Below are 24218 nucleotides of genomic sequence, written 5' to 3' on the forward strand. Positions count from 1 at the left end.
TTACCCTTTTGAATTGCCCCAGTCCTCTTGGTCAAAGTTGAACCTCATTTAGGTTGGCTGTGTGACCGAATTAATTTTGGTAGAGGAAGGGAAAGGAAAATACAAAGTATAACAGAAAAAAAGACAGTACTGACAGACAGAGAGTTTAAGATCTTCTTGTGCAATTGAACAGAATGTGCATGAAAAAGATTTCAGAATATTTAAAATGCAAAGCTGCCCAGTGGACATAATGCTAAGTAGGGGGACATTAAGGGAATGAATACAGTTAATCTGACCTCTCTCTGGGAACCACTGCCAAATGAGTGAGTCACAGAAATTGTGTAATTTATTTTTATGACTTGTATTCAAGGGAAATGTTCAGTGCAGGACTAAATATTCCATCTTGGACATCTAAATTCAAGACTAGCATGTGACATTTCTACCCACACTCACCTGGGCCTTGCTGCAAAAAAAACCTGGAGAGAAGATGGAAGTAGAAGAAAGGAAATGGTGTCATTGGAAATATTCCCATTCCTGGCATTTTTTCTGCAGTGTTGGTATTCACTCCATTCCAACAGATGTTAACATGGCTCTCATTTCCCTGGACAACTTATAGTCCTTCCCACCACAAATATAAGAGCTCAGTTAGCTTGGATGGTATTGGAAGTCCTGTCTAGCGAAGGAGATTTTGAGATAATAGACAAATTAATTCTGATGGCTCTGGGAGAGAAGAATGGATGCTCCTGAACAGAGTAACGCAAATCTATATTTCTGCACATCACAGCTGCCCAACCTTCTGCCAGAACGAGAACTCCAGGGACACTCTCTGGCCCTGCTAATACCTGTGTGTGTCTCCTTGGCAACTGGAGTCTTGTTGACCATGGCCCTCAGATGGAACCATTTGCTAACTGGTTTGGGCTAACATCAGGATGTGCTTCTTTGGGGCTTTGTGGAAGATGATTTTTGTTTTGTTTTATTTTTAAAAATGTGGTTAAATAAATGAAAGAAAAGAGAGCCAGAGCATGTGTATATGAGCATGATTGCACAGAGAGAAAAAACTCCTAACAGGGTTTCTATCAACTTGTACAACTGGGCACAACTTGCACAACTGGGCAAGGTCTATGACCTTGGACAGATCACTTTGCCTCTTTAGCTTCAGATCCTCATGCCAAGAAAGGGGATTGGATTAGGAGATCTCTAAGTCCCTTCTCAGTTTCAAATGCTGTGACTTTCTATTATTTGCCATTGCTTACAGATGCTTAAAATCAAATTCTCTCCTACATTTATTTGACAAGAAATGTTGTATTTATCAGCTTCACACAAAGGAACAAGGAATGGAAGAACAAGAGTAGCAACTCTATTGAAATGCCATATTTGTACCTGTTGACGGTGAATGAGGTAATGTAAAGCAAATGTGTCCTTATAAGAAAATTACAGAGAAAGTGATTCTTACAGGATGAGGGCTGGCGGTGGGGTTGGGGTGAGGGTACACTAAGCCTGTATGTTAGAGCTGGCTCAGCGCCTGTTTGGTAAGGGCAATTTTGTTGGAACATAGCCAAGCTCATTCATTTAGATTTTGTCTACGGCAACAGAGTGGAATACTTGCCACAGAGACCGTATGGCCCACGAAGTCTAAAAATGCTTCTTCTCTGGCCCTTTACAGAAAAGCTTGCCAACGCCTGCTATGGGAAATCAAAGCAGGGTCTGTTAATTAGTGCTCATCGAGCTCCATTCTCCATAGAAGAGGGCCCTGTTTGGGGAAGAGTTTGGAAGCTCCCTTCTCCTTAAGGGCTCGGTGAGGACCTGGGTCTTGACCCTACTTTTCACGGGTGTGGCCACTGGATCTGCAATTCTGACTCACACTGGCTCCTCAGGGGGCTTTGGAGTTTAAATGACTCCACCCAAAAAACACCTCTTTCTGGAACGATATCAGGGCTGGATGTTTTAGGTTAGAGAGGTTTTGGAGCAGGGGAATTTGTGTCTGTCTTGAAGTAACTGCCCAGCTACGTGCTGCTCTGATGCAGAGGGCCAGCCTTGGTGAAGGATATAGCCAAGGGGATGGCTGGCCGCTGCCCTGGCCCAAGCCCTTGTCATGTCTTGCCTTGACTCCCAGGATCCCTTTCAAATTGGTCTGTCTTTCCTATTCAATCAACCCTCTTTATTGTGCTGGAAGGAATTCTCCAAAACACAGATCTTAGTCCATGGCTCCTCTGCTTGAAACTGCCCAGTCATTCCTTACTATGGACAGAATAAAACCCACCCTTTGTAAATGGGGCGATTAAAGCTCCCAGTATCTGTTTCTAACCTTCTTCCCAACCTTTAATTGTATTTCCTCTGCACTCCTTCATGTACCCTCCGATTGGTCCTAAATTCTATGAGGGCAGGATCTGAGTGCAATTTATGTTTTTGTCCACTTCTTCTTTTTTTATTTTTTTATAATGAAGATGCTGACGATGGTGTCTGCTAGACAGGGCAGGGCCCCATCTGTCCTATTGATTTCTGTATTTCCAGTGCTGGCGGTGCTGGAACAGAGCATGCCTTCAAACATATTTGTAGAGGGAATGACGAATGAATAAATAAATGCTGCTTTGTAGTGAAAAATAATGTTTTTAAAACTAAAAAAGGGTTGAAACAAAATTTGTATTCAGCTTAAATGATACTGCCATATACATAGGAGAAAAAAGATTCTGAGAAACTTGGGTTCCAGTCCTGGATCTGCTGCTATGTGACACCGAGGAAGCGACTTTCAAATTCCAGTTTCTTCATATATAAAGAGAAGAAAACTAGTCTCCAGGACCTTTAAATTCCTTTCCAGCTTTAATATTCTTATTTGTTTCGATTCTCTAAGTCTTCTTTTGATGCCTACTGCCAATTAACTATACTATCAGGATACTTTAAATATCGCAATGAATCAAATAGGAATTTGCCCTTCTTTGGAAAGTTTTTACAGAAAATGTGAGCTCTGAGAAAGGGTTTAGAGGAGGGAAGTTGTTCCTAATGAATTAGAATTTTACAGTGATCACAGGAAAAAAATATTAGAAAAGTATACCAGCTTGGGGAAGATGGATGAGAAAAAGCAAAAATAAGAAAACGAGTGTGAAAACAATAGGATAATGCATCAGCTCTCCCTGTGAACAATCTTTTCCCATATATGCAGGTGACCCTCTGCTCCCACATGTAAACTCAGAGTTCAGGTCATCCGGGTGTATTTAAACATCTACGCTTTAAGATTTGGGGAAAGACGTTCTCTCATTCTCTCTCTCTCTCTGTGTCTCTTTATCTCATTTATTTTTTTCCACGGTGACTCCATGCAGCCCAGAATATTCTTCTTTCTGTTCCCACATCTCCAGTCCATTTAATGCATATGCCCACTTAATGAGAGTTCAAAGATTAATAAGGCAAATACATTAGAATGCCCTTAGCTTAGTAGAAAGGCTTTTTCAGCTGGCTGGGAAGTTACTCATGATTCTGGACAACTCAGAGACTCCCAGGAGAAGAGCAAGGGATCCATTTAATCTGCCTTCCCCTGTCTGTGTTTATGCTCAAGGCCACAAGGGCACTTCCCTTGTGAGATTGTGGGGAGGAGCCATTGTGCTTCCATAGCGTGTGAAATTTCCGGCACATTTTATTTTAGAATAGATCAAGGCTCTGAAGAAGAAAGAGGCTCGACTGGCAGACAGCCCCATAAATTCATATTCCATATTGTCTTTGCATTTAGTATTCAGAGGGAAGACTCTTCACGGTGGTAATTGTCAGCAGCATTTCCTGTTAGGAAAAAGTAACTAGATCCTCAGAGGACCCATTTCTCACCATTAAAAGAAACCACTCAATCAATAAAATTTTTTTTTAAAAAAATTGTTAATTAATAGACTTTATTTTTCAGAGAAGTTTTACCTTTACAAAAAATTGAGAGGAAAGTACAGAGGGCGCTGGTATCTCTCCCTGTCTTGCTCCCCAGTTTTCCCTATTAACATCTTGCATTAGTGTGGAATATTTGTTACAATTGATGAATGAATACTGATACATTGTATTAACTGAAGTCCATATTTTACATTAGGGTTCACCCTTTATGTTGTTCAGTTCTATGGCTTTGACAAATGTATAATGACGTGTGTCCACCATTACAGTATTATACAGAGTAGTTCCCCTGCCCTAAAAAATCCCTTGTGCTCTGTCTAGTCATTCCCCTCTCCCTCCCTCCCTGCTGAGCCCTGACAACCACTTTTTGCTGTTTCTATAGATTTTCCTTTTCCAGAATGTTGGTTGGAATTATATAGTATGTAGTCTTTTCAGACTGCCTTCTTTCCCTTAGCTGTATGCATTTAAGTTTCCTCCAGGTCTTTTGTGGCTTGATAACTCATTTCTTTTTATACTCAAATAATGTTCCATTGTATGAATATACCACAGTTTGTTTATCCATTCACCTACTGAAGGACATCTTAATTGCTTCCAAGTTTTAGCGATTATGAATAAAGCACTATGAACATTTGTGTCCTAGTTTTTACGTGGACATAAGTTTTCAGCTCATTTGGGTAAATATGAAGGAGTACAATTGCTGGATAATATGGCAAGAATATATTTAGCCTTGTAAGAATCCGCCAAGCTGTCTTCCAAAGTGGCTGCACCATTTTGCATTTCTACCAACACTGGATGAGAGTTCTGTTGCTCCACTTCCTCGCCAGCATTTGATGCGAGTGTTCCAGATTTGGGCCATTCTAATAGGTGTATGGTGGTATCTCAATGTGGTTTTAATTTGCAATTCCCTAATGATATATGGTGCTGAGTATCTTTTTATATACTTTTTGCCACCTGTACTATAACTTTTTGGTGAGGTGTCTGTTCAGATCTTTTGCCCATTTTTTAATTGGGTTGTTTGTTTTCTTATGTTGACTTTAAAAGTTCTTTGTATATTTTGGATCAGTAAGTTTTAATGAGCTCCTTCTGTCCTACCAAGAGTCCTGGGGGCCACAGAGTGTACTAAGTGTACGTGCCCTCATTGGGCTTATCATCTAGTTGAGAATCAGGACCAAAATTAACACACATGAAACAGAGAAGAGCGCAAGACCACAGGAGATTGGTCACTACAAATGCATGCATTTTAGCTTGTGAGAGACAATGTAAAATCCACTTAAATCTGTTTTACAGTCTTTTAGGTGGAGCAGAGTGTCACAGGTCTCTCATTTTTGCATATTTCATGGTTTTCTAGATCGCTTTCTCCTACTCCACACACATAAATTGGCAATTAAGAGGCTAGTGTTTGATGTTATTGGTGGGGGAGCACTCACTTTTAAGTCATTTTCTAAAATTTGTCTTGTAATAAAAGTTTATTTTAGGTTTTCAGAAAGAGAGTTTTGTGTTCACTATCTTGGTTTAAGTCAGTGGAAGCATATAGGATTTTTCAGTTAGTGAACTTATTGTTTGCTTTTGTTTTTCATAGAAAGGTGACCTTGAAGAAGGAAATCAAGGCTAGGAAATGTCCGTCCTGCTGATTTTAGGAGGGACAAAACCAGAAATGTCTACCATGCTGATATTAGGAAAGAGAAAATTCAGAGACCTGGAGATTTGCATGGAAAACTTTCTCTGTTATCTCATTAAGGAAATGAGGTAAACTTTTTTTTTTCCCCCAAAGCACCAGTAGATAGTTGTATGTCATAGTTGCACATCCTTCTAGTTGCTGTATGTGGGACACGGCCTCAGCATGGCCGGAGAAGCGGTGCGTCAGTATGCGCCAGGGATCCGAACCCAGGGCGCCAGCAGCGGAGCGCGTGCACTTAACTGCTAAGCCACGGGGCCGGCCCCGGAAATGAGGTAAACTTAATGGCAACTAAATGGCAGCACTTTTAACCAACCTTATATTCTAGTAACAATGAACCATTGCATTTGCTTGGCACTTTCCAGTTTGCAAAGCGTTATCTCATTTATCCTCACAGCAACCGCAGATAGTAGTGATTATGAGTTTCGTTTTATAGATTGAGAGATACTCTAAGAAAGGCCAAGTGATTTGTTGAAGAATGTACCATTGATTTGACTTGAACTAGGGTATTTTACCCCACGTCAGATGCTCTAGAGTGAAGTTCTGTCTTTGTCTTATGGTCTGGGTTTACCTGTTGAGGATCACTACCCCTAAGTGATGCTATATCAAAAACAGTGTCTAGATCACCAAGTCATGTTCAGATTGTGCTAGTTATCTCTAGTAGATCTGCTTGTTTATTTAATTATGTCTGTCATATTTACTCATAGCCAGCTTCCCATCATATTGAATTTATAGAGTTTTTTACAAAAGACTTTTCAAATGTAATATAATCAAAGACATAGAAAATATTCATTGTATATATTAAATAAAATTAAGTGAAAATAAAATAGAATGACTAGTGTGACTCTCATTTTGCTATATAAACATGCACTATATATAAGAAATAATATTAGAAGATTATAAACCAAAATGTTAACAGAGATTATGTCTGGGTGATAGGATTATGGATAATTTTAAATTATTGTTTTTTCACTTTTTTTTTATTTTCCAAATTTTCTACAATAACATATTACTTTTGTAATTAGGGTAAAGACAGGCAAATAAATGCCATTAAAATGCTACTATAACCTTCTTTGCTATAAAATTCTCTAAGCATCTTTGGGCTCACAACAGCTGGGAGCCAACATTTCTATCATTCCTTCTCTACGGGAAGAAGACATCATGAGAATACAACGTGGGACACCAGTGACCACAGCAGCAGAGGTGCATCGCTCCAGACCCCTCAAACCCCGCCTCCCAGAACCCCTCAGGGGACATTGGAGTCAAACTGTGTTATGTGGAGATTTCACCCAGCTCTCCGGAAGCAAAATTGTCAGATGGTGAGCTTAAGCCAGATCTGAAACATAACCAGAGAAACAAAATTCACTTTCAAAATGCAGAAGGCAAGGGTAGACACACAGCCAGAGGGTTAGGGCTGAGCAGAACTGGAAGGAGGCAGGAACAAGAAACGGGAGCAAGACAGCAGTTGTTATGAACAGATCTGTAATGCCTGAGGTGCCTTCAGCGTGGGTGGTGGTTGGTTGTCTTATCCTTTGGCTAGGATGGGGTAGAATGGAAACATCCTGTTTAAGGGGGAAGACAACAGGCTTGCATGTCATGAAAACATATATGTGTGTGTGTATGTAAATAACTGTGTGTGTATATATATATAACTATATACATACATATAACTATATATATAATGTAATTAAAAACAATCTAATTGTAATTACCTAAAGTCTTTGCTGGAGGAGACATGAGTCCTTGGTATTGTAATTTGAGGGATAGAAGAAATCATGCCATTAGAGATGTACTACTTTGTGTTAAAATTATGGCTATCCAGGATTCCTCTTAATCTGATTTACATGCTCACAGTTTTAACTCTGCTGAGCCCCTTTCTGATACAGTGCGAAATAATCTTCCCACCAAAATTTACATCCTCTGATTCATTCTCTCAGTAGGGAAGTTACTAGGGACTAGTTACTAGTATCTAGGGAAGTTACTGATTTGCCATTTCAATTGGTTGTTAATATTAATGTCATACTGCCTTCCAGGGATATTGGCATTTTATTTAAAAAAAAAAGGATGGATAGCCAAAATCCTAACCCCAAATAATGAATCTTTTATGGCATGAATTTTATCCATACCGGTAGAAGCACTAAAGGGCTTTTTATCAGGTCTGCCCACATCGTACTACCTGAGAAGACTGGTGAGAGGCCTCTGGTCCTGAGCAATGCACACACTTAAAGGCACTACCCAGTGGTTCAGCTCACTTCTAAGAAACTTGCTCAAACCTATTCATCCTATTACAGTTCTCCTTCGTGTCTGGGAGCCAATGCTCTTCTGATGGTCTGGAGCTCTATGGTCTTTGTCCAATTACTGTACACACGAGTTCTAAGAACTTTTTATTGATGGAAAATATGACTCATGGTGGTTTGCTGCATATTGTGTTGTTTTGAGGTCCTGCTACCCAAGGATCTTAACTTTCTTAGGAGTACTTGGGTTCTAATGGCTTTTTCTGCTATTAGTCCATAAATAGAAAGTGTGTTTACCTTTACCAGAGAGGTTTATTTTTTAAATCATGCATTTCAATTCTAAAGAAGAGGAAGAATTTCATTATAGCCAGAAGAAAGGTCCAGAATTGGAGGAATCTTTGAGTGTCTTTGGCTAGAGCTACCCCCAACCCCTGTTCTCCAGAACAAAATGATGAAATCTTTTGACCTTGGAGGGCCAAAGAAAAATCATAACATTTCTCTTGACTTGCCATTCTAGTCTCCTTGAACAGAGGCCATGAATAGGCCAACAAGTAAAAATGAAGACTGCTGTTTAGACTCTTTTGCCTAAAGCCTGTAAGGGATTTATTTAACGGAACTTCTGCCTAAGGAACTTAGAGCTGGTGCTAAAAGGTGGGGAAGAAGGGAAATGAGTGGGCACAGTCAAGTCTTGGTTATTCAAGCACTGGCTTTGCAAAGTATGGACTAGCTGAATCTCAGTTTCTCCTTCTCCTCCAAGTGGCTGACTTTCGGTTACAGATCCCCATAATTTCTGCAAAGTTCATAGTTTCTCCTTGAAAGGTTGGATACAGGAGAGGAAGAGCTTTTTCTGAAGCTATCATGGCTGAATCTATCCTTTTCAGGTTGAATTCAAATCTCACTTCCTCCACGAGTCTTTCCCATCCCTTGAGCCGAAAATCTAATTGCAATTGTTTCAAGTCTTTGCTGGAAGAGACCCGAGTCCTCTGTATTCATTTTCTGATGCATAGAAGCCTTGTATTATGATTATTTGTGTACACACATATATTTACTCTACCAGAGTGTAAGCTTTTGCAGAAAGCAAACAGATTTGGGGAGAAGTAAAACTGAGTGCTTAAAAAAAGAGAATCTTGTTAATATCTTTAGCAATATCTTTAGCAAGTGACCTTTTATTTCAGAAACTACCTGTAGCTCACTAAAGAGACTGCCTACAAAGAATCTAGGCTACATTTTTGGGGTTTGGAGGATGCTTCATCTCACAAGTAGAGAAGAAGTGATCCCAGAAGTGTTTCTTCCACCCAGGGCAACAAGGGAGGATTTATTAGGATGTTGCTGGCAAGTTTGAGGAGAGAGTTTGTATATTTTGTGTTATTTTCTTGCTCCATGAGAGCTGGTCCGGGTGTTTGTGTGTGTGTTTGAAGTCTGCACAGGAAGTTTGGGTTATGAGAGCCTTAGTGCTGGATGAATTCCAAGGCCCTGGGAGCATGGGCCAAACCACGGACCAAGAGCAGTGCAGAATGCTGGGCATTGTGTGAAAAAGTGGAGCAGGAGGGAGGATGTGTACTGGCCCAGTGGCAAGGAAGCCAATGGTTTGGGGTCTGGGAGGGAGATGGATAAGGACATTGTGACACAACTATCATTTAGGATTTCCTTAGCTAGCTGTATTTGTCTAACCTCCAAGGTACCTGGCCATGACCCAGTGTGGTAAAAATATTGCTGTGAGAACCTGGACCACAGTCACTGTGGAAAAAGATGTTGCCTCACTGTGGAAAGATTTTTACAATCTGCAATTTGCTATAGGCCAGCAATCCTCCCACTGACAGCCTTGAAAACATTAGAAATAAATTTAGAGTTTATGCATAATAAAAACTTTATGTGCCATAAAAATTGTTTCTCTGGGACTGCACTAGGATTCTTGTCTGAGCCACATCTTCTGGAACTTGTGTTTGGTGATGTGTTGATTTCATTTTCCAATCTATGCCAAATGAAATAAATACCCCTATTTTTGATCTGGTCACACAGAGTAGATGGCCAAAGGGATTTGTGATCAAAGGCTGTACTCCCCAAGGACTGACAGTTGAATGCTGAACTTTAGTGTATCATAACTTTAGACTGGCTAACCAAAGACAGTGGGCATATGCTTGACATGGAGACATGTAGCAAAGTGATGTTAAAACAAATAATTCTGACTATGCCCAACTAGTCATGCATTGGCTTCAATTGCATATACTTTCATTTGAAGTAGGTCAGAGGAACTCAGAATGTTCCATTTGCAGCATCTTAGTTTGTTAGGATTATACTGACCAAAATTAATTGTGTTTGGCTCACACAGTGAGATCAGCTTAATATTTACTCAGTTTTTAAACTCTTCTGGAGAAACCATGCTGAATCAATTCAGATCAGCTAGGATGTGTACAGTGTCTGAAAATGAGCTGTTCATATTGCTGCATGCCTGGTCCAAAACTCTGCCAATCTCTGATTCTGGAGGGAACCGAAGCTCTTTGTCCTTGAAGATGGCTGTGGCCTCCTCCTGTGCACTCTCTGTTAGGGGATCCTACATGCAGTTGTAGTCAGTCTCGCCAGCATTCCTGCTGCCATCACCTTAGGGAGACTCTGCCACTTACTTTGCAGCTGTAGTCACATCTCCTTTGCTGCCACTGTCTTTATATTTATTCAGTTATACATGTACCCTTGCCAATACTGAATTTCAGAAGCTTCTTAAATCTTCACAATACTAAAGGAATACACACGGTAACAGAAAGCTATCAAACACAGGACCAGCCTTCTTAACAAAAAAAGAAGGAACTAAATTTCAAGTACAAATAAGTGTTGCTGTTGTTTTTCCTGAGGGGTTTGGACCAATTTTTTTCAGATATTGCATATTTGAAGAAAAACCCTAAAGTGAAATGTAAGAACAATCTTTGTATTTCTAAATTGATGAGTTTCCATTCTAAATTGAATGATCTCTGCACATTAAACAAAATAGGAAACTGAGACACCAGATAACTTCAGAAATGCGTAGAGGGGGAGCAAGCAGTGTATATTGAGTCAAAGGTCCTAGTCCAGTCTATGCAGCCTGCATCCCCCTTTCTTCTAAAACTCACAAACGCCAAGTAATTCTAGCTTAAGGTAACTTCCTTTCTTTATGTAAGTTATATCATTTTTTTTTTAGTTCCAATAAACTGAGGCTGGATACTACCATAAAAAGTCATTGTCCAGTTTGTTTGAAGTGGACATATGAAGATAGAAAAGGATATCCTAATGCCGTTATGCAATTAACACAATTGTATAGTAGAAAGGTCTGATTGCAGTGTTAGAAACAGGAATCTGCCGTTTCAACATTTCTGAACCATCAATGTTTTGAATTTTAATGACTATAGCCAACATTTTTCCATCTCCTTTAAGTGGAAAGATCTCTTGCTGTGATAATTTGTCTACAATATATCCACACACATGCATACACACCGTCATCATATATGTTTAAAGTTTCCAGTTTATTTTCTCACTAGTACCATTTTACATTTTAGTCCTCAGAAAATGTCAACATTACAACCTAGATTCCTTCAGCATCTTAGAGAACTGACAGATCACTTGTGGTAAGACAGTCCCCCAGACACCACATTTCATAAGGAAGACAAAGAATAAGTATTATTTCCAAAGAAGTCATCCAGTTTTAAATTAAAATGCTTCCACAAGCTCCCTTTAACTAAATTGCTTTTAAATCAATACTCCAATATAGATGAAAAAAATATAAATTGCCTCTTTTGCAATTATACCTAGAAGATTTGAGTGGACTCCTTCCTACTAACCACCTCCTTTAAAATCACTATTATCCTAATTAAACTGTGACATTTCATGTAGGAAAATTAAAAAAAAAAGTTACAGAAATTTTCAAATATGCACAAAAGTGGAGAAAATAATATGATATACTTTCATGTACCCATTACCATATTTCAGCAGTTAGCACCATTTTGGGACAGAGTTTTGATTCAATAGTTTGTCAGAGGATATCTTAAAGTATAAGGAAGTTGTGTGGCTTACATTATCTACCCATTCTCAGTCCAGAATTCTACTAATTTAATGGTATGTAATGGCATATACCTTGGGAAAGAATTCTTGAGTAAATTGGAGGTGAGATTTCAGACTCCAAAGTCTGAAATAGGAAGATGGCCAACCTAGGGGAAAGGATTCTTGTATTCATTGTTTTGTTCATTTAACTAGCAATTATTCAGCACCTTTTACATGCCAGGCATTGTCAGGCACCAGGAAGCAAAGATGCTATCATTGGTCCAGCCTTCCTGCAGCTGACAATCCAGTAGGGGATGGAAACCAGCCCTACTTCACAGCTGACCTCCATCTTAAAAGAACAGAATGGACTGGAATGGAAAAGATAAATCTGTTTTTGGTTTGATGGGAAACTCAAAAACAGAATCTCAAAAAAAAAAAAAACCAAAAACATACCACAGAAAATTACCATAGAAATGACAGCAGTTCAGTGGATGATATGTGGGTTACAAAATTTCTGCTGAATTGAGTCCAGCCATAAACCAAGCTATATGGATTGGACTCAAACTCGTAAAATGCTATAGAGGACTGATAAAGACAAAGTCTTAATGGTGTTGTTGCAACCCAGACAGTCAGAGCAAAGGAGAGAAGTTTTTACTAACCCTCAGAAGAAAAGTTCTTCTAAGATACATAAAGAAAAGGAAATGTTTATTTTCTCTGTATGCTTTAAGTAAGCAAATCTTACTTCTACCTTCAAGTATCTTCAACGGAAGGATCTTCTTATTTGCCAGATGAATGAGGAACAACTTGCAATGTTATTTTAAGGATAATGAACACTTGAAAAAAGGACTGGTTTCATGTTGGGGCAAATAGTGGGATAGAGAGAAAGGAAAAAAGAAAAAAGAAAAGAATGAGGGAAAAAAGAAGAATAAAAGAGAAGAGAGAGTTTAGGCTATGATGGATAAGTAGGTAAAGTCTCACCATTTCCTAGACATGTAGCCCTGCAGAGTAGTAAGAAGCACAAACTTGGCAGCCTAAAGCCTGGGTTCAAAGTCTGCCTTTGTCATTAATTAGCTGTGTGTTAAGCAAATTACTTAACTTCTCTGTGCCTAGACTCTCTCATTTGTATGGTGAGGATAATAATAGTTCTGTATATAATGAACTTGTTGGGAGGATTATTTAAAACATATAGGAAGGTACCTGTCATATAGTCAAAACTTCATAATGCTGGCTATTTATCAATTTGCCCTCTCCTCACAATTCCTCTTACAAACAATAATTTGTTTTTCATCTAGTAGCCTCAGTTTAGGCTCCTGCATATTTGATTTTTTTGACAAGTCTCCAGATAACCAAATTCTATCATATTTTCCTTAGAAGGCCCTTGTTAACTGGGCGGACAAGGCCTCTGGCCTCTAGTTTCTGCAATCCTCTAATTGTCACGTAAAAAGAAATTGCAATAAAAGAAATAAAATCTGTGTGTGTGCATGTGTGTGTGCGTGTGTGAGAGAGAAAGATTGAGAACCAGACTTTCTGAAGTTTAGGAAACAAAACTAGGGCAGAAATAGAAACCACAAGCATGGACATATTCAAACCAGAATTATATAGGAGCTTAGCAGGAAAGAATATTATGTCCCGTTGTGGTTTATCCACAAGTTGGGGTGCTGGGCCAATCCTGGAGATTCTAAGGCTGTTTTCAACCCATGAATTCCTGTGTTTTAGAAGACCCAAATGACTCTTCTAAAATGTTGACAGACAGACCAACTTCCTAAGGTAATGGCTCTGCTTTCTGTGCTGCAGAGATGTTAGAGCAGGACTATTTTTTTATTTTGTAGAATGCTGTGACAACAGATCACCACAAGTTCCTGAAATGGATCTCGGTTCCCCCTCAGGGCAAAGACCTTCCCAGAGCTATTTAAGGATATTGTTCATCTTTCATCTTTTTGTGTATTCACCCTTTTTCATTCTGGTGGTTAGAAGAGTGTCTGTTTATTGTCAAATGGGTCCCAAGATTTGTTGATTGAACGAGGCAGTACATAAACTTCCACTCTTTGCTACCCCTTACCCGCCTCCTCTTACCTGCCACCCACCACCTCCACCTGGAAAGTCAGGAAGGTGGGCTGTGACAATACTTGGATATCTTTTTGGCCACCCCTAAAAAAAGAACTGGCTTGACATGTCTGAAATAGTTCATTCAGTATCGTTTGAAGAAAGGTCCCTGATACCCAATATATTGCCCAAATTGGTCTGAGGCAGTAGGGAAATTCCACTAAGAGCAATTCACTTCTCTGGGTAAGCATTACCCTATCCCAGCAGTCCTCTTTTTACATGCAACTCCTCTAAATTATCTCACCACTTCAGAACCCTGAAGTGTAAAGACAAACTCTTAGATCGTTTTCCTCTAGGAATCTAGGTAGGTAGTCCTTGTAGAGACTGGGCATCTGGAGAGGAGATGCAACCAACGGGAAAGAAAAGTACAGAAAGGAGAAGGTCATGGGGACAGGAAGGATCATTTGGCCTACTGGACAATGCAGTTGGGGGAAAGCAGGATTGTGTCACTAACCAATGTGCAAGCTTTCCTTCACAACTTCTCTATAGCTCAGTGTCCTCATATGCAAACGAAGATGATGCATGTGTCCTCTAGTTGTTGAGAGGATGACATGACATGATGGAGAGCTTTCTAAAAGTTTCCACTGAAGTAGGCAGCACACGAGGGTGGGTGGTGGGGTGCTTCCTGCAGATGTAGCCTCAAGATCTTCTGCAAAAGTAAAATTTCTTAGAAAACAAGTTTTATTGTAAAAATGTATGGCGAGCTTGTATTCTATTCAAAAATACAGTTCTTCTCTCCAAATCTTTAAGTACAATTTTGCCCTGAGATGATTAACTATGTTTATTCTATAGCTTTGTGGATCCCTTGGGACTCCCTGATGTGAGATTCTGGAACATAATATACATAAAGCCTTTGGTACAAAGTTGTTCCTCAACACAGGATGGGTGCCAGTTTTTGTTACAATTATTATTATTTTTATAAATAGTATTCCTTTACAGCTCTGCCAAGAGACAGACTGAGTGAGAAGCTACACATCTGCATCATGAACCCCAGACAAATTGGTTCTGTTTTGTAGATGGAGAAATTGGGTCTAAGTCTCAATCTCTTTTCATCTCTGGTATTGTGTTTATCCTATTTCACTGAGATTAGCTCTTTTTGTGTGTGGCTTTCTTATTAAAATGTAAATTCTGCAGTGAGAGCCTAGAGCTGCTGACTGTACATTCATTCCTCTAGTTTCTTCATTCATTCACTCACTTGATCGATCAATTTCTCATTCAGTCAAAGTAACTAAGCACCTATTTCAGTAAGGTAATGTGAGAGGCATTATTAGAAATACAAAATACGAGATGGAGTCCTCATAACCTTGGATGAATTAATCATCCAAGGCCTTGTAGGTACGAGGTTGCAGAGGGACGCAAGTCATCATAACACAAAAAAACTAATAAATTGACCATTTATAAAATGAACTGACCCATTTCAACATTCCTCTTTGTTTAACTTTAATATCTTCCTCCATTAATAATATCAATGTCTTTGTCTAATAGTTTTTGATGACTAACTGATATTGTAACCAGCTGAAAATATGTTGGGAAAACAATGCAAAAAAAAAAAGTGAAATTACAAATTTAGAAAATATTCAGGCTTTTATAACATTGATGAAAGTGATGTTGGAGGTATATTCAATAAGATAGAAAGCTCTTGACAAGTTAAAATCTAGCAGGGTTTTATCAGTCAATTATTGAAGTGAAAATTGACAAAGGCAATGACATGTCGGGACTTCCAAAGAGAAAGCAGTCCTTGGGAAAAGTGATAAATCCTTGAATGCTTTTGCAAAAATAATCCTCCTTATGAGCATGTTGAGAAAATTAAACATGAAGTAAAATTAATTGTATTGTGCTATGATACAATTTTTTTAGATAAATTATGCCAAAAATCCCCAACATTTTATTAATTCTTTATCTAAAGATTTAGCACATAGCCATGATAATAATCTAAAGTTTATTAAATGTAAGGTAAATAAATAGTCTTCGTAATTTTTAGTTTTAATTTTCAAAGCAAAATTCGAATTAAACTTTTTATTTCCCACCATTTCCTATGTCCAACCTTGTGCCTGTTTTGAATGGATTCAGTTTAAGCTTTTTCTAGTACTAACTAATCTCAGTTAATGAGAACCTCTTACGTATACTCACATGTTACATTTAAATAGAACTTTACTATTTGCAAACAGTTTCACAGATCTCTTCTCGTTTAATTTTCACAAGAACTCCATTGTTAACTTATTGTTTTCTCCACATTACACAAAATAATATTTAAGATAGAGTAAGTTGCCAGTTTTCTTAACCTTTTAACTCTTTTAATAACCATAAAAATCTCATGTTTCCTAGAAATTCTGATCTACTCCATCCCTTAAGGGGGAAAGCCTTTTACATTTGATTAAGAATCATCAATACTTAAAAAAGAGAGTAAATTTCTGTAGGCATTCTGTAGCTAAGATTTGGTTAAACCTTACTTTTTATAATTTTTGTTACAAAAATAATTTGTAATTTGTTACAAAAATGTATTGTGTTCCAAAACATAAAGTTATAATATTGAAAATACCATTAAAACAATCTGTAACCCCAGGTTTCTGGCATGTCTTACTGACTCTTGTACCTGCCCCTTCCCACATTGGGTTGTAAATCACTTGAGCAAGACCACCGAGCCATCAAACAGCCAAGTTGGCCCTTAGACTTGAGCTTCCAACTCTGTCTCAGTGCTCTTCTCACTACAGGAGCTCTCATCAAGTTCGGTGACATTTAGGAACCACTGTGGCCTACACTGAGAGAGTTAACCCCTGGTTCCAGTAAGGCACGGAAAGCTGAGGGTACATAAGCCCCTTACATTCTGCGGGACTTCAGAGGACTGAGATATTACTATGGCCTGGAGAAATTAGATAAAAGCTACGTGGACTGAATGTCAAAAGATGGACATGATTCCGAAGGGGGCAGTGTTTCCAGGCAAGAACACAGAGAAGATGGAAGAGGAAGGTTTAGACACAGCTGGAAGGGTGACGAAAGCCAGACTAAGCAGTGCAGACTTTCATTCAGTAGGCTAGGGGGAGGTGGGGAGGACACATTCAGGCTTTGAGCAGGATAGTGAAACGATGAGAGCAATCTGATGCTTCTATATAGTGAGGAAGGGTCCTAAGAGAAAAAGTGTGAGTAGAGACCCATGAGAAGGTTATTAAAATACATATAGACCAGAGAGCCTGAGAGCTAGAAAGGTCTGAGTGGTCCTCTAATTCAACATTTTTCAGTGTGTGAATCCTCCTTTACTTTCTTCCATTGGTGATAAAGACCTGAAAAATGGAAGGCTCAATAGGGATGCTAGAGTGAAAACACCAAGAATGTAATAAATGCCAGTCTGACCGCAAAGAAGAGAGAGGTGCCTTCTTGAAAGCTAGCAAGGACTATCCTGTCCTCTCATCTTGCTGCCTTCCCAGCACCCTTCACTAGTTCTTTGGAATTTCTCTTTAGCTTCCCCTTCCTCCCACTGGTGTGGAATCTATCCATTGAGGGTGGATCTCCCTAGATTTTTAAAGTAGGGGTTATAAATCTGAATCATATTGTCCACTGACTGAGTATATCCTGGATCCGGGAATATAATTTGCCAAGTGGTGATTGGGCCATTCTTAGGGGAACACGGGGTCTGTGGAGCCCAGGCTTACCATAATTATTGCCCCCCCCCCCCACCGGGGGGCTCTTGGCAGGGGCTAATACAGTCTGGTACCTGACATTTTCTGAATGGATAGGACAGGCCGCTGGCATCTGAAACCCCAAAGATATTCTGGAGTTGATGCTAAGGGCTCACAGAGACTGCTACCTTTGCTACTTCTGTCGCCTGACTTTGCCCAGCTTTCATTATTATTCTTGTTGAAATTGGAGCCATAAGGAAAAATGGGAATTGGGCAAATAACTCCTGTTTGGCCTTTACCAAGCCTCTGACTCTTACTTCCATAAGTTGTCATTGCATCATGTCTAGGCTTCTGCAGCTATATGGCTAAAGTCACATTATCTATAACCCTTATTAGGACATTTGATATTTATTGGATCTTATTGTGTGCCAGGGACTGGGGAGGCAAAGACAAAAAGATACATTCCTGTTCTGAAAGGACTAAAAAACCAAGAGGAAGAGAGACCTTCAGAAAATGATGACATTAGACTATCTAGCTGGCTACAGTGAACTATATTTTTAATGTACCGAGTTCATATTTTTAGGAAAGTCCCCTAGAGTTAAGAAGAATTTGGTTTCTACTTTAACCTATTTTAATTACTTACAACTTTCTTTTGTAAAATGCTTGGGCATGCTAAATTTGAGTCCAATATTTTCATGTCCTTTTTTTTCCTTCCTAGGTGAATTTTGTTTTTTTGTTGTTGTTGCTTGCGGAGGGGCAGTGAGGGGCAGGAGGGGTGGCAGACGATGTTTCGATTGCACTGCCCACTCGGTGCTGGCGTTACGCAACCACGGGGAATCGTGCGTTCTCCACTCTTGGGGCCCTTGGATCGCGTTTGCTCTTACGTAACTCCTAACAGCTGGAGCTGTAAACTTGAAAATTGGCAGGAACAGAGGTCACATTGCGAAAGGAAATTCAACCCAAATTTGAAAAGAAACAGCTAGATATTTTAAAAGTGATTCCAGTATTTGTGTTCTTGAACGTTTAGTGAGTGCTGGTGATGTTCGGGCGCATTAAGCAAAGCTCCGTGCCCAGAGACGTCGCCACCTTGACTGGGCCTGCTATCAGCTGGGCCTGGCCCAGGAGAACAGGCTACTTTCTTATCTTGCTTTTCATCGCCAAGTTCCAATCTGTGGCAGCTCCTTTGCCCACAAAAGACTAAAGGAATGCTCGCTCTAATGTTTGGGGCGGCCAGGAGTACATTCGTATCGCTCTGCCTCATGGTGCTCACTGACTTGCTTGGGAAATACTTCTGTTCCTCTCAACAGCATCACTTTCTTCACCTCCCTTCCAAAGGGAACCCCCACTACCTTGTTCTTAAATATACCCCTTTCCCTCCTGGTCTCCTTGCCTCTCTTTTACCTACTTCTCCCTCTTCCTCCTTTGTCTCTTCTTCTTTTTTGTTTTTAAGTTGAACTTGTTATCCACTAAAGCGGAAATAGTACAAAACCACGTTTGTTGCTACAACTTCTGCACCACAATGAAAAATAGTCAACTCAATTGAAACTCACTACTTCAGAGTCAGTAGCTTCTTCAAAGCTGCATTTACACCTAAATATAGTTAACACCAACTGCAGAGATCAGTTTGTAAACAGGTTATTAAACTTCTAACTTGCTTAAGTAAAATTAAAGAAAGGCAAAATTGTGTCTTTCATAATGAAGCCATCCACTGGAATCAATGATACTGGATAGTCATTCAAATATTTAGCGTTCTGAGGCAACAAGAAACCCAGGCATCTAAGGTCTTTCTGTTATCCTTTCCTCCCTATCAGAGAACTGTGGATGTGTGAAATTACACCATCAGCAGCGGCAATTGCCTTCAGAGAAACTCCAAATCCGTATCTCCAGGAATGGCAGGTTGCAAGTGAGGAAGGTGACACTTGTCGCCTTGATATATTTAGATGTGGCTGCTGCCAGTTCAAGAGCCTCTGCTCTGAGGTACTCCAGGATGGCTGCTCTGTATAGAGAGGCAGTCACCCCCCATGTCCATGGGTTCAGGAGTCAATGAGTACTTCATATAGGAAATGAAACGTGCCTCCCTGAAGTAGAAGCCACCTTTGTCTTGACCTGGAGGCCTCTTCAGCCTTGCCTCCAGCCATTCTAAATTCTGCTGAAATACAAACACAAAAGAGAAAGGGCTTGTTTGACAGGAGTGAGGTCCTGTTTCCTATTCCTTTGCTGCACCTTGATGCAAGCTGCTTCTCCTCTGTTTTTAAGCAAAGCCAGAGTTCTCATTATTTTCTGAAGAAGCTTTCAGTTTTGCCTGCTGCTTCTTCTAATGCCTGCTCATCTTTGTTCTTCCCCCTGTGGTCTTGAATGTGTGTCTGTGCCTGCTGTAACCCCTCTTCCTGATTGCAGAATGGTGCTTCAAGGCCTGGTTTCCATCGACTTTGGAACGTGGAAGGTGCTGATGACAAGGATTGCCTAAGGCGCGAAGGCCATCAGGGAGCACTGGGTCTTCTGAGTACTGTGAATCACTTCCATATCCTTCCAGCGTCAGACCAGGCTTCTGGAAGTATCTTGAGAGGATTTTCAGGAAGAAAGAGGCATGATCTCTCAGGCATACAGCAAGAAGTTTTTTATCTTTAGTTTTTGAAGATTTTGATGTAATAAAAAGATAAGTGGAGCAAGAGGTATTTTTTTTTAATCTAAATGACATATATGTTGCTCATCCTGGTGGTCATGAACTGTCCATTTCTTTAATCACTGAAAAGGTAACTATTTTGGCTAGTTTTTTCTTTCCACAGAAATGTCGCAGTGCCAAGCACAGGTGTATTAATCGGGCATACCCTGGGGTAGAGAAATAGCTCACTAGTCAAGAAATAAACTCTTCATGAGGTTGAAACCGGCAGGTGCTCAATTACTGTTAATTATGAGTAGTAAAGATGCTGATGATGCTGACAAAGATGATGGTACTTATCACATAGTGGCATTTGGTGTGGATTTGGGAGCTGATGATTGAGGTTGCTGGCTAACAGTTTGCATGCGATTGCAAGGCTACTGCTAGCCATTGTCCCCACAATTCTCCTACTCAATCTAGCTGTGACTCTTTGCCAGAAATGAGCTGCTACGTCAGAAGGTTTGCTGGCATTGTTAGAAGTTCATTTGTGACCAGGCAACTTTTTCACAATGGTAGCATTTTTGGCTAAAGGAATAAAGAGCCCATGTGTTTACAAAGGAAGGGGTGTGTGTCTACTTCTTCTCACCTACCGGAGAGTTGATGCTTATAGAAATCTTTGCGAAACATGGTTTCCTTGAAGCTTTCTTTTTGTTTGAGGTTTTCTTTTTTTTTTTTTTCTCACTTGAAAGAATCAAAGAAAGAACTTCGTGTGAAGTGAGATTTATTTTCTTTTTGAGGAGGATTGGCCCTGAGCTAACATCTGTTGCTAATCTTCCTCTTTTTCTTTTTTCTCCCCAAAGTCCCAGTACATAGTTGTGTATCATAGTTGTGGAGTTGTAGCTCTTCTATGTGGATGCCACCTCAGCGTGGCCTGATGAGCAGTGAGTTGGTCCGCACCCAGGATCTGAACTGGTGAACCCCAGGCCACCGAAGCAGAACATGCGAACTTAACTGCTGCGCCACCGGGCCGGCCCCTTAAGTGAGATTTTTAATATTTTCCATGCCTTATCTTTATTTACTTTCAAGCAACTTCCTCTCCAGTCATGATCATGATGATAATAGCTAAGTTCTTGTGGCCACGTTGTATACTTAATCCTCATAAAAACTTATGCTATAGATACTGCTACCTCCATCTTATAGACAAGTAAACTGAGGCACTGACAATTTTGTTAATGTGCCCAAGGTCATACAGGTGATAAATAGTGTAGACAGATTAGACACAGACATTCTGACTTGAAACCAAGCTCATAACTTGGTGTTATGCTGCCTCCCTTGTTGGGGATAACAGTAACTGTTGTTTAGTCAGCAAGGATTTATGGAGTTCTCACTGTGTACCAGGTTCTGAATTAGGCGCCGAGGATACTGAAATGAGCAGAGCAGATACGGCCACTGTCATCATAGAACTTAGAATCTAGGAAGAAAGATTAACATTAAGCTAATAATTAAACAAATTATCATATAAGTAAAAACTATTATACATGAGAACATATAACAGGGGCTCTATTAGTTCTATGAATAGGTGACATCAAAAGTGAGATCTGAAATAGTATGAAATAGCAAGATGAAGGTGATAGGGGAAGGGGCCAGAAGGAGGGAATATTTGTCAAAGGCAAAGGTGATTTCCATTGTTCCAGTGAATATTCAGTGACCACATGTGACACTGAATTTCTTTCATTAATTCATTCATTAATACATCCTTTAAAGTATAGAACAAAATTTGAATTTGTTTATGTATACAAGATAGTTATAATTGGATCATATTCCAGTTAGAGAACCAGCTCCTTAGTCATAAGATTGAGAATGGGGTGTCTTATGACGGTGGAGGCGCATAAGGTAACAAATGCCGTTGGAATTGCTTTGAAGAGAAGCTTCAAGGAAGCCAGAAGTGACCGTGCCAATGGGAAAAGACATGCAGAGAGAAGATAGTGAACTACACAATGGCAAAAAGATGTTGTCACGTTAAAGTTGTCACTGTTTTCTCCCTGTGTCAGAGCTATGAGGTATGATTATTTTATTTATAAGTAATCCACAAAAAATCAAACATTAAATGAATTATAAAGCCAATTAATTAAATTGTGTGGACTGTATAGACTAATGGAATGGATAGGAACTCCAGAAATAGACTCAAATATACACAGGAATTTAGTATATCCTAAGGATGGCATTTTGAATCAGTGGAGAGAAGATGATATAGGACAACTGACTATCATTTGGTAAAAAATAAAGCCAGATTCCTAATTCTTTCCTTACATCAAAATAAACTCCAGATGAAGAAATTGAATATATTTTGTTATAAAAATACTACAATAAAACATGGGTGAATATTTTTGTAGTCTTTGTTTGGGAAATGCTTTTATTAGCATATCAGGCCCAGTTTATATCCTTCTCCAGATTTGCTTGGCTGTCAGGTTCTGCTCAAAGTTACAGACAGCGCTCCAGGAAGATGGCCTTGTACCAGCCACATTCGTGTAGGCCCCAAAGAGGAGGTTTGAATTCATTGGCGAGAAGATCATTGAGTTCTAGGACATCTTTACTCTTGCTTCCTTTTGATTAAAAGCCCCTGCCTACCGATAAAGCAGGAGCATGTAGAAAACTCTGAAACCACAAAGTTAAAATTGGACTCTACAAAAATGTCGAATTTCTGTACAGCAAAAATCATTATAAGCAAATGTTTTAGGGCCTTCTAAAGGGAAGTGTTGAACCATAATTCTCCTCGGAATTAATACTAGTGGTTCTGACCCTTATAAAAGGGCTCTTAACTAACCCCCTAAATTCAGAATTCCATAACATCGATGGGAAAAAATTATATCTTATTTTCTCCAACATCCAGCAGTTATAACTAAAACTTAGTGTGTGTTTCAATTATGAATGTAGGCAATAAACTACATTAGTATAGATGTTACCTGTGACTTCACCACTAATAGAATCAGATATTTTATATTATGTTATAGTTGTTGGAGATATCGTTCACCCTGAGCACTAAATTCCAAATGTATGCTAGTTATTAGACTCATTGCTAGATCTTTCTATTTGCTGAGGTAATCAAATATATATGTATATATGCATATTTATGTATCAAAAATTTGTTTTCAGAAACTTTTGATAGGCATAATTTAACATAACTGGTTTCTTCTGTAATCCTATGTATTTTATTCTATGCATTTAAAACCTAATCTGAAAAGAGGTCCATGGGCTTCAAAAGATTGTCCAGCAGGTCTGTGTCATGGAAAAGGTTAAGAACCCTGCCTTAAGGTAATGATTTACACAGGAACGAAAGTTGTCCCACGTACACATTCTTTATAGCCAGCACCCCCACCCTAAGCTCCATACTTGCTGGATGAGTGTCGAGGGTTTTAGCACCACACATAACACAGCACATTGTACCCTCCGGAGGTCCGCCCAGCAAGAGGAGAGAATGCTGGGTGGGCCTGGAATCTTGGATGACAGGGCCCTTCCAGCTTGAGGGGTCCAGGTCCCACAGCTGAAGCTCTTCAGTGGTTTCAGAGCAGTGACTGCTTTGTTGAAGTGACTGTCCCATTTTAGTTGAGAATTAAAATGACTAATTTTATGGGATTTTAGGGTTCTATCTTATCCCTTAGAGACTGGCACTGAATCATGGGCTGATAGCCTTAATATACCAAAATTCTCAAAAATCGGCAAGAAAAAGAATACCCCATCAGATAAATAAAATATAAATAGGCAGTTAAAATGGCTAAATAATATAAGCGAAAAAAATATTTGTCCTCACTAACAATCAAAGAATTGCAAACAAAAACACGATTTTTTACATGCCCATCAATTTAACAAAGTTTAAAAAATTGACAAAACTCAGTTTGATAAAGCTATGAAGAAGTAATCATGCCTTGTTAATGGGAATATAGATTATTATATTTTTTGAAAGTTTATCTTATCAATATTTATTAAAAATGTTATTTGTACATATCTTCTGGCCCAGTAATCTCCCTTTTCGGAATTGACCCTCAAGAGCTAATCATAAATATACAAACAAATATATGTACTAGAATGTTTATTACTCTCTTATTTATATTAGCCAAAAAAAGTGGAGGCAGCCTAAATTTCTTGCATATTGC

The sequence above is a fragment of the Diceros bicornis genome, chromosome 20 (assembly GCF_020826845.1).
Source record: "Diceros bicornis minor isolate mBicDic1 chromosome 20, mDicBic1.mat.cur, whole genome shotgun sequence".
NCBI lineage: Eukaryota > Metazoa > Chordata > Mammalia > Perissodactyla > Rhinocerotidae > Diceros > Diceros bicornis.